The sequence below is a fragment of the Paramisgurnus dabryanus genome, unplaced genomic scaffold (genome assembly GCF_030506205.2).
Source record: "Paramisgurnus dabryanus unplaced genomic scaffold, PD_genome_1.1 h2tg000158l_1_41420__unordered_in_group10, whole genome shotgun sequence".
In the NCBI taxonomy this organism is placed as follows: domain Eukaryota; kingdom Metazoa; phylum Chordata; class Actinopteri; order Cypriniformes; family Cobitidae; genus Paramisgurnus; species Paramisgurnus dabryanus.
In genome coordinates, this window is record NW_027394081.1 from 22,501 (window position 1) to 30,000 (window position 7,500).

Genomic DNA, 7,500 nt, shown 5'->3' on the forward strand with positions numbered 1-7,500 from the left:
AGGTCATGGGATCCGGTAGCCTATCACCTTGGAGAATAGCGAGGTGCTCTTCCCTATATACCCGATGGCACCTGTTCGGGCCACCGTCCCCTGCTGGACGGGGCCCGGCTCTGTACCGCCCCAGACAGAGCGCCTTCGTCGGTCACGAAGGCAGGGTCGTGGACCCTGGAAGCGCACGAGCCACCCGACTCGGCTTCCATAGCGGCTGGCGGCCCTGGCCCGCCCGAGACGAAGCGCCTTCGTCGGTCAGACAGATAGGGTCGAGGACCCTGGAAGTGCGAGAGCCACCCGACTCGACTTCCACGGCGGCCCGGAGGCCGGGCCCGTCCCCGTCCGTGCCCGGGGACGGGGCACCTTCGTCGGTCAAACGCGTTGGGTCTTGGACCCTGGAAGTGCACGAGCCACCCAACTCGACTTCCATAGCGGTCGGCGGCCCCGTACCGCCCCAGACAGAGCACCTTCGTCGGTCACGAAGAGAGGGTCTTGGACCCTGGAAGTACACGAGCAACCCAACTCGACTTCCATAGCGGTCGGCGGCCCCGTACCGCCCCAGACAGAGCACCTTCGTCGGTCACGAAGAGAGGGTCTTGGACCCTGGAAGTTCACGAGCAACCCAACTCGACTTCCATAGCGGTCGGCGGCCCTGTCCCGCCCCAGACGATGCACCTTCGTCTGTCACACAGATAGGGTCTTGGACCCTGGAAGCCGTCCCCCTCGACTTCCGTAACGGTCGGCGGCCCTGTCCCGCCGCAGACGGGTCACCACTCCGTCTGTCTGTAGGGTCTTGGACCCTGGAAGCCGCCCCACTCGACTTCCATCGCGGTCGGCGGCCCTGGCCCGCCGCAGACGGGTCGCCACTCCGTCTGTCTGTAGGGTCTTGGACCCTGGAAGCCGCCCCACTCGACTTCCATCGCGGTCGGCGGCCCTGGCCCGCCGCAGACGGGTCGCCACTCCGTCCGTCTATAGGGTCTTGGACCCTGGAAGCCGCCACACTCGACTTCCATCGCGGTCGGCGGCCCTGTCCCGCCGCAGACGGTGTGCCACTCCGTCTGTCACACAGATACATAAGGGTGTCTCGGAACCCCGGACGCCGACCGAGACGAAACGCGTGGGGTCGGTGCGCCCGAGAGGGTAGGGTGCCCCGGGGCCGGCCGCTCGCCCGACCGGCTTCCGGGACTCCTTGACCGCTCGGGAGACCTATCCACGCGCCCGCCCGACCGGCGGCCGGGGGCCCTCGACCGCCACACGCGTACCGACGACCGGGGGGTTTCCGTTTTACGGCCGACGCCGAGATCCTTCGACGGTTCCAACAGGGGTTGTTACGCTTTTGTGTTCGCCCGTGTCTGAGCATATATGGTCGGGTCGAACCTTTGAGGCCGTAGCCTGGAGATCCAGGGCGGATCTTTTCTCACAACACGTGTGTCTTTGAGGCCGTAGCCTAGATCCAGAGACTTTAGGATCTTTTTAGCAGTTTTAAGGCCGTAGCCTTGATCCAGGGCGGATCTTTTGAGCAGTTTTAAGGCCGTAGCCTTGATCCAGGGCGGATCTTTTCACAGGTTTTAAGCCGAAGCGCCTTGATCCAGGGACTTTTGGATCTTTTTTTGCCGTTTTTAGGCCGTAGCCTTGATCCAGGGCGGATCGTTTTGCGGCCGTAGCCGAGTTCCATCACCCAAGGTAGCTTTAGTTTTTAGGCATTAGCCTTGATGATCCAGGGCGGATCGTTTTGCGGCCGTAGCCGAGTTCCATCACCCAAGGTAGCTTTAGTTTTTAGGCATTAGCCTTGATGATCCAGGGCGGATCGTTTTTTCCCATCTTTCGGGTATGAGCTCTTTAATTGTGAGCCTTCGGCCGACACTCGCCCGGGGCGCTGCCTCACATCAGACGCCCTTCGTCCGTTCCAACCGTTCCAGTTCTTTTAACGGTTTTTCGTTCATCGCACACCGACGCGCACAGACCTTTCTTGGGATCTGTCGCAGGGAGGGAGGACGCTGGAGGTCCACTTCGAGGCACCCATCCCTATATACCCGATGGCACCTGTTCAAACGACCGCCCCTTGAGAGAAGGGGCCCTTCCCGTGGCTCGTCCGGGAGGAGGCGCCCGCGTCGGAAGGCGCCGTAAGGTCGGAGACCCTGGAAGTGCACGAGTCACCCGCTTTTACCTCCAGGCCCTCTGTCGTACTTCTCGTGTCCGCTCACGAGACCTCTTTTCGGCTTTATGGAAGTGCACGAGTCACCCGCTTTTGCCTTTTCTGGAAGTGCACGAGTCACCCGCTTTTGCTTCCAGGCCCTCTGTCGTACTTCTCGTGTCCGCTCACGAGACCTCTCTTCGGCCTGGGGGTGCGCCACGTACACCCCCGCGTCCGCATTCGAGTCACCTCTTCGGGCTCATGAGGTAGGGTCGGTGACCCTGGAAGTCAGAGACTTCCAGGCCTTCTGTCGTACACCCTCGCGTCCGCTCACGAGACCTCTCTTCGGCCTGGGGGTGCGCCACGTACACCCTCCCGCGTCCGCTTTCGAGTCACCACTCTGGGCTACGGAGGTAGGGACGTGTGCCCTGGAGGAACCTGACTTCCAGGAGGGAGGGCCGCCCTGTCAGGCCCGCTTTCGAGTCACCCATCTGGGCTAAGGAGGTAGGGACGTGTGCCCTGGAGGAACCAGACTTCCAGGAGGGAGGGCCGCCCTGTCAGGCCCGCTTTCGAGTCACCCATCTGGGCTAAGGAGGTAGGGACGTGTGCCCTGGAGGAACCAGACTTCCAGGAGGGAGGGCCGCCCTGTCAGGCCCGATTTCGAGTCACCCATCTGGGCTAAGGAGGTAGGGACGTGTGCCCTGGAGGAACCAGACTTCCAGGAGGGAGGGCCGCCCTGTCAGGCCCGCTTTCGAGTCACCCATCTGGGCTAAGGAGGTAGGGACGTGTGCCCTGGAGGAACCAGACTTCCAGGAGGGAGGGCCGCCCTGTCAGGCCCGCTTTCGAGTCACCCATCTGGGCTAAGGAGGTAGGGACGTGTGCCCTGGAGGAACCAGACTTCCAGGAGGGAGGGCCGCCCTGTCAGGCCCGATTTCGAGTCACCCATCTGGGCTAAGGAGGTAGGGACGTGTGCCCTGGAGGAACCGGACTTCCAGGAGGGAGGGCCGCCCTGTCAGGCCCGATTTCGAGTCACCCATCTGGGCTAAGGAGGTAGGGACGTGTGCCCTGGAGGAACCGGACTTCCAGGAGGGAGGGCCGCCCTGTCAGGCCCGCCTCGGAGTCACCTCTCTGGGCTAAGGAGGTAGGGACGTGTGCCCTGGAGGAACCAGACTTCCAGGAGGGAGGGCCGCCCTGTCAGGCCCGCCTCGGAGTCACCCATCTGGGCTAAGGAGGTAGGGACGTGTGCCCTGGAGGAACCAGACTTCCAGGAGGGAGGGCCGCCCTGTCAGGCCCGCTTTCGAGTCACCCATCTGGGCTAAGGAGGTAGGGACGTGTGCCCTGGAGGAACCAGACTTCCAGGAGGGAGGGCCGCCCTGTCAGGCCCGATTTCGAGTCACCCATCTGGGCTAAGGAGGTAGGGACGTGTGCCCTGGAGGAACCAGACTTCCAGGAGGGAGGGCCGCCCTGTCAGGCCCGATTTCGAGTCACCCATCTGGGCTAAGGAGGTAGGGACGTGTGCCCTGGAGGAACCAGACTTCCAGGAGGGAGGGCCGCCCTGTCAGGCCCGCTTTCGAGTCACCCATCTGGGCTAAGGAGGTAGGGACGTGTGCCCTGGAGGAACCAGACTTCCAGGAGGGAGGGCCGCCCTGTCAGGCCCGCCTCGGAGTCACCTCTCTGGGCTAAGGAGGTAGGGACGCGTGCCCTGGAGGAACCAGACTTCCAGGAGGGAGGGCCGCCCTGTCAGGCCCGCCTCGGAGTCACCCATCTGGGCTAAGGAGGTAGGGACGTGTGCCCTGGAGGAACCAGACTTCCAGGAGGGAGGGCCGCCCTGTCAGGCCCGCTTTCGAGTCACCCATCTGGGCTAAGGAGGTAGGGACGTGTGCCCTGGAGGAACCAGACTTCCAGGAGGGAGGGCCGCCCTGTCAGGCCCGCCTCGGAGTCACCCATCTGGGCTACGGAGGCAGGGACGCGTGCCCTGGAGGAACCAGACTTCCAGGAGGGAGGGCCGCCCTGTCAGGCCCGCTTTCGAGTCACCCATCTGGGCTACGGAGGTAGGGACGTGTGCCCTGGAGGAACCAGACTTCCAGGAGGGAGGGCCGCCCTGTCAGGCCCGCTTTCGAGTCACCCATCTGGGCTACGGAGGTAGGGACGTGTGCCCTGGAGGAAACGGACTTCCAGGAGGGAGGGCCGCCCTGTCAGGCCCGCCTCGGAGTCACCTCTCTGGGCTAAGGAGGCAGGGACGTGTGCCCTGGAGGAACCAGACTTCCAGGAGGGAGGGCCGCCCTGTCAGGCCCGCTTTCGAGTCACCCGTCTGGGCTACGGAGGTAGGGACGTGTGCCCTGGAGGAACCGGACTTCCAGGAGGGAGGGCCGCCCTGTCAGGCCCGCCTCGGAGTCACCTCTCTGGGCTAAGGAGGCAGAGACGTGTGCCCTGGAGGAACCGGACTTCCAGGAGGGAGGGCCGCCCTGTCAGGCCCGCCTCGGAGTCACCTCTCTGGGCTAAGGAGGCAGGGACGTGTGCCCTGGAGGAACCGGACTTCCAGGAGGGAGGGCCGCCCTGTCAGGCCCGCCTCGGAGTCACCTCTCTGGGCTAAGGAGGCAGAGACGTGTGCCCTGGAGGAACCGGACTTCCAGGAGGGAGGGCCGCCCTGTCAGGCCCGCCTCGGAGTCACCTCTCTGGGCTAAGGAGGCAGGGACGTGTGCCCTGGAGGAACCAGACTTCCAGGAGGGAGGGCCGCCCTGTCAGGCCCGCTTTCGAGTCACCCATCTGGGCTACGGAGGTAGGGACGTGTGCCCTGGAGGAACCGGACTTCCAGGAGGGAGGGCCGCCCTGTCAGGCCCGCCTCGGAGTCACCTCTCTGGGCTAAGGAGGCAGGGACGTGTGCCCTGGAGGAACCGGACTTCCAGGAGGGAGGGCCGCCCTGTCAGGCCCGCCTCGGAGTCACCCATCTGGGCTACGGAGGTAGGGACGCGTGCCCTGGAGGAACCATACTTCCAGGAGGGAGGGCCGCCCTGTCAGGCCCGCCTCGGAGGCCTCCCCTCGGGCAGGGGAGGCAGGGTCGGGGACCCTGGAGGAACCGGACTTCCAGGAGGGAGGGCCGCCCTGTCAGGCCCGCCTCGGAGGCCTCCCCTCGGGCAGGGGAGGCAGGGTCGGGGACCCTGGAGGTGCCGGACCTCCAGGGGGACGGAGGCCGAACCCGTGGCCGGGGAGGGTGAGCCTTGCCGGGCTAGGCTCGCGCGGGTTCGAAGGCCTGGTTCGAGAGGACCCCTTCCCCTATATACCCGATGGCACCTGTTCACACTACTGCCCTTTCGAGAGGGGACCCCGACCGGTCCGCGGCCGGGACGGCGCACCTCGGTCGGCCTCGGCGAGTGGGTCGGGGTGCCTGGAGGTGCGCGAGCGGCCCGCCTGGAAGTGCGCGAGCCACCCGACTCTGGCGGCCGGCGCCCCCGGGCCCGTGCCCGCGGCCGACTCGTCTGACCCGGCATCGTCAAGGTCACCAATACCACGGAGCGTCTACGACGCCCCGTTTCCGAGATATCGGCCAATGAACTGCCGGGCGCCGTATCTCGGCCGGGGAAGGTCCTACGGACTCGGGGCCGGGCTCGTCGGAAAGGTCTCGCCCGGGGCTTTCCGACGAGACCGGCCGCGGGTCCGTGCGACCCCGGGGGCCCGAGATACTTCCGGTCGAAAATTCGAATTTCGTTACCGCGCTGCTCCGGCGCCCCGGGTCCGGGGCCTTCGCCCTTCGGGTGGGTGGCTCCTCCGCGGGGGGCCTTTCGAACGAGCCCACCCGCGCGTCGCTAGCCCTTTCCGGGGCCGAGATACGGCCTACCCCCGCGGGATTTTCCCACGGCCGTTTCTCGGGCGCCTCGGGTCCGGGGCCTTCGCCCTTCGGGTCGGTCGCTATGCCGGAGGGGAGCTTTCGAACGAGCCCTCCCTCGAGTCTCTGGCCCTTTCCCGGGCCGAGATACGGGCGGGTGGTCGCGGAATTTTCGCTCGTCCGGGGCTCCGGCGCCCCTAGCGTCCGCCTCGGAGGTCGCCCGGACGCAGCGGCCGGTCTCGTTCGAAAGGTCCGTCCCGGGGCTTTCCGACGAGCCCGGCCTCGGGTCCGTGCGACCCCGCCCGCCGGAGATACGTCCGGTCGAAGCTCGCGGAAATTCCCGCGGCCGTATCTCGGGCGCCTCGGGTCCGGGGCCTTCGCCCTTTGGGTCGGTCGCTCCGCCGGAGGGGGCCTTTCGAACGAGCCTACCCGCGAGCCTCTAGCCCCTTCCCCGGCCGAGATACGGCGGTCTATGCCCGGATTTTCCCACGGCCGTTTCTCGGGCGCCTCGGGTCCGGGGCCTTCGCCCTTCGGGTCGGTCGCTATGCCGGAGGGGAGCTTTCGAACGAGCCTACCCGCGAGCCTCTAGCCCTTTCCCCGGCCGAGATACGGCGGTCCCTCCCCGGATTTTCCCACGGCCGCAGCACGGGCGCCTTTGCTCGGATCGACTCGCCCTTTGGGTCGGTTGCTCTACCGGAGCGGCCCTATCCAACGAGCCAACCCTCGTCTCTCTAACCCTTTCCCCGGCCGAGATACGGCGGTCCCTCCCCGGATTTTCCCACGGCCGCAGCACGGGCGCCTTTGCTCGGATCGACTCGCCCTTTGGGTCGGTTGCTCTACCGGAGCGGCCCTATCCAACGAGCCAACCCTCGTCTCTCTAACCCTAAGCCCGGCCGAGATACGGCGGTCCCTCCCCGGATTTTCCCACGGCCGCAGCACGGGCGCCTTTGCTCGGATCGACTCGCCCTTTGGGTCGGTTGCTCTACCGGAGCGGCCCTATCCAACGAGCCAACCCTCGTCTCTCTAACCCTAAGCCCGGCCGAGATACGGCGGTCCCTCCCCGGATTTTCCCACGGCCGCAGCACGGGCGCCTTTGCTCGGATCGACTCGCCCTTTGGGTCGGTTGCTCTACCGGAGCGGCCCTATCCAACGAGCCAACCCTCGTCTCTCTAACCCTAAGCCCGGCCGAGATACGGCGGTCCCTCCCCGGATTTTCCCACGGCCGCAGCACGGGCGCCTTTGCTCGGATCGACTCGCCCTTTGGGTCGGTTGCCCTACCGGAGCGGCCCTATCCAACGAGCCAACCCTCGTCTCTCTAACCCTAAGCCCGGCCGAGATACGGCGGTCCCTCCGCGGATTTTCCCACGGCCGCAGCACGGGCGCCTTTGCTCGGATCGACTCGCCCTTTGGGTCGGTTGCTCTACCGGAGCGGCCCTATCCAACGAGCCAACCCGCTTCTCTCTAACCCTAAGCCCGGCCGAGATACGGCGGTCCCTCCGCGGATTTTCCCACGGCCGCAGCTCGGGCGCCTTTGCTCGGATCGACTCGCCCT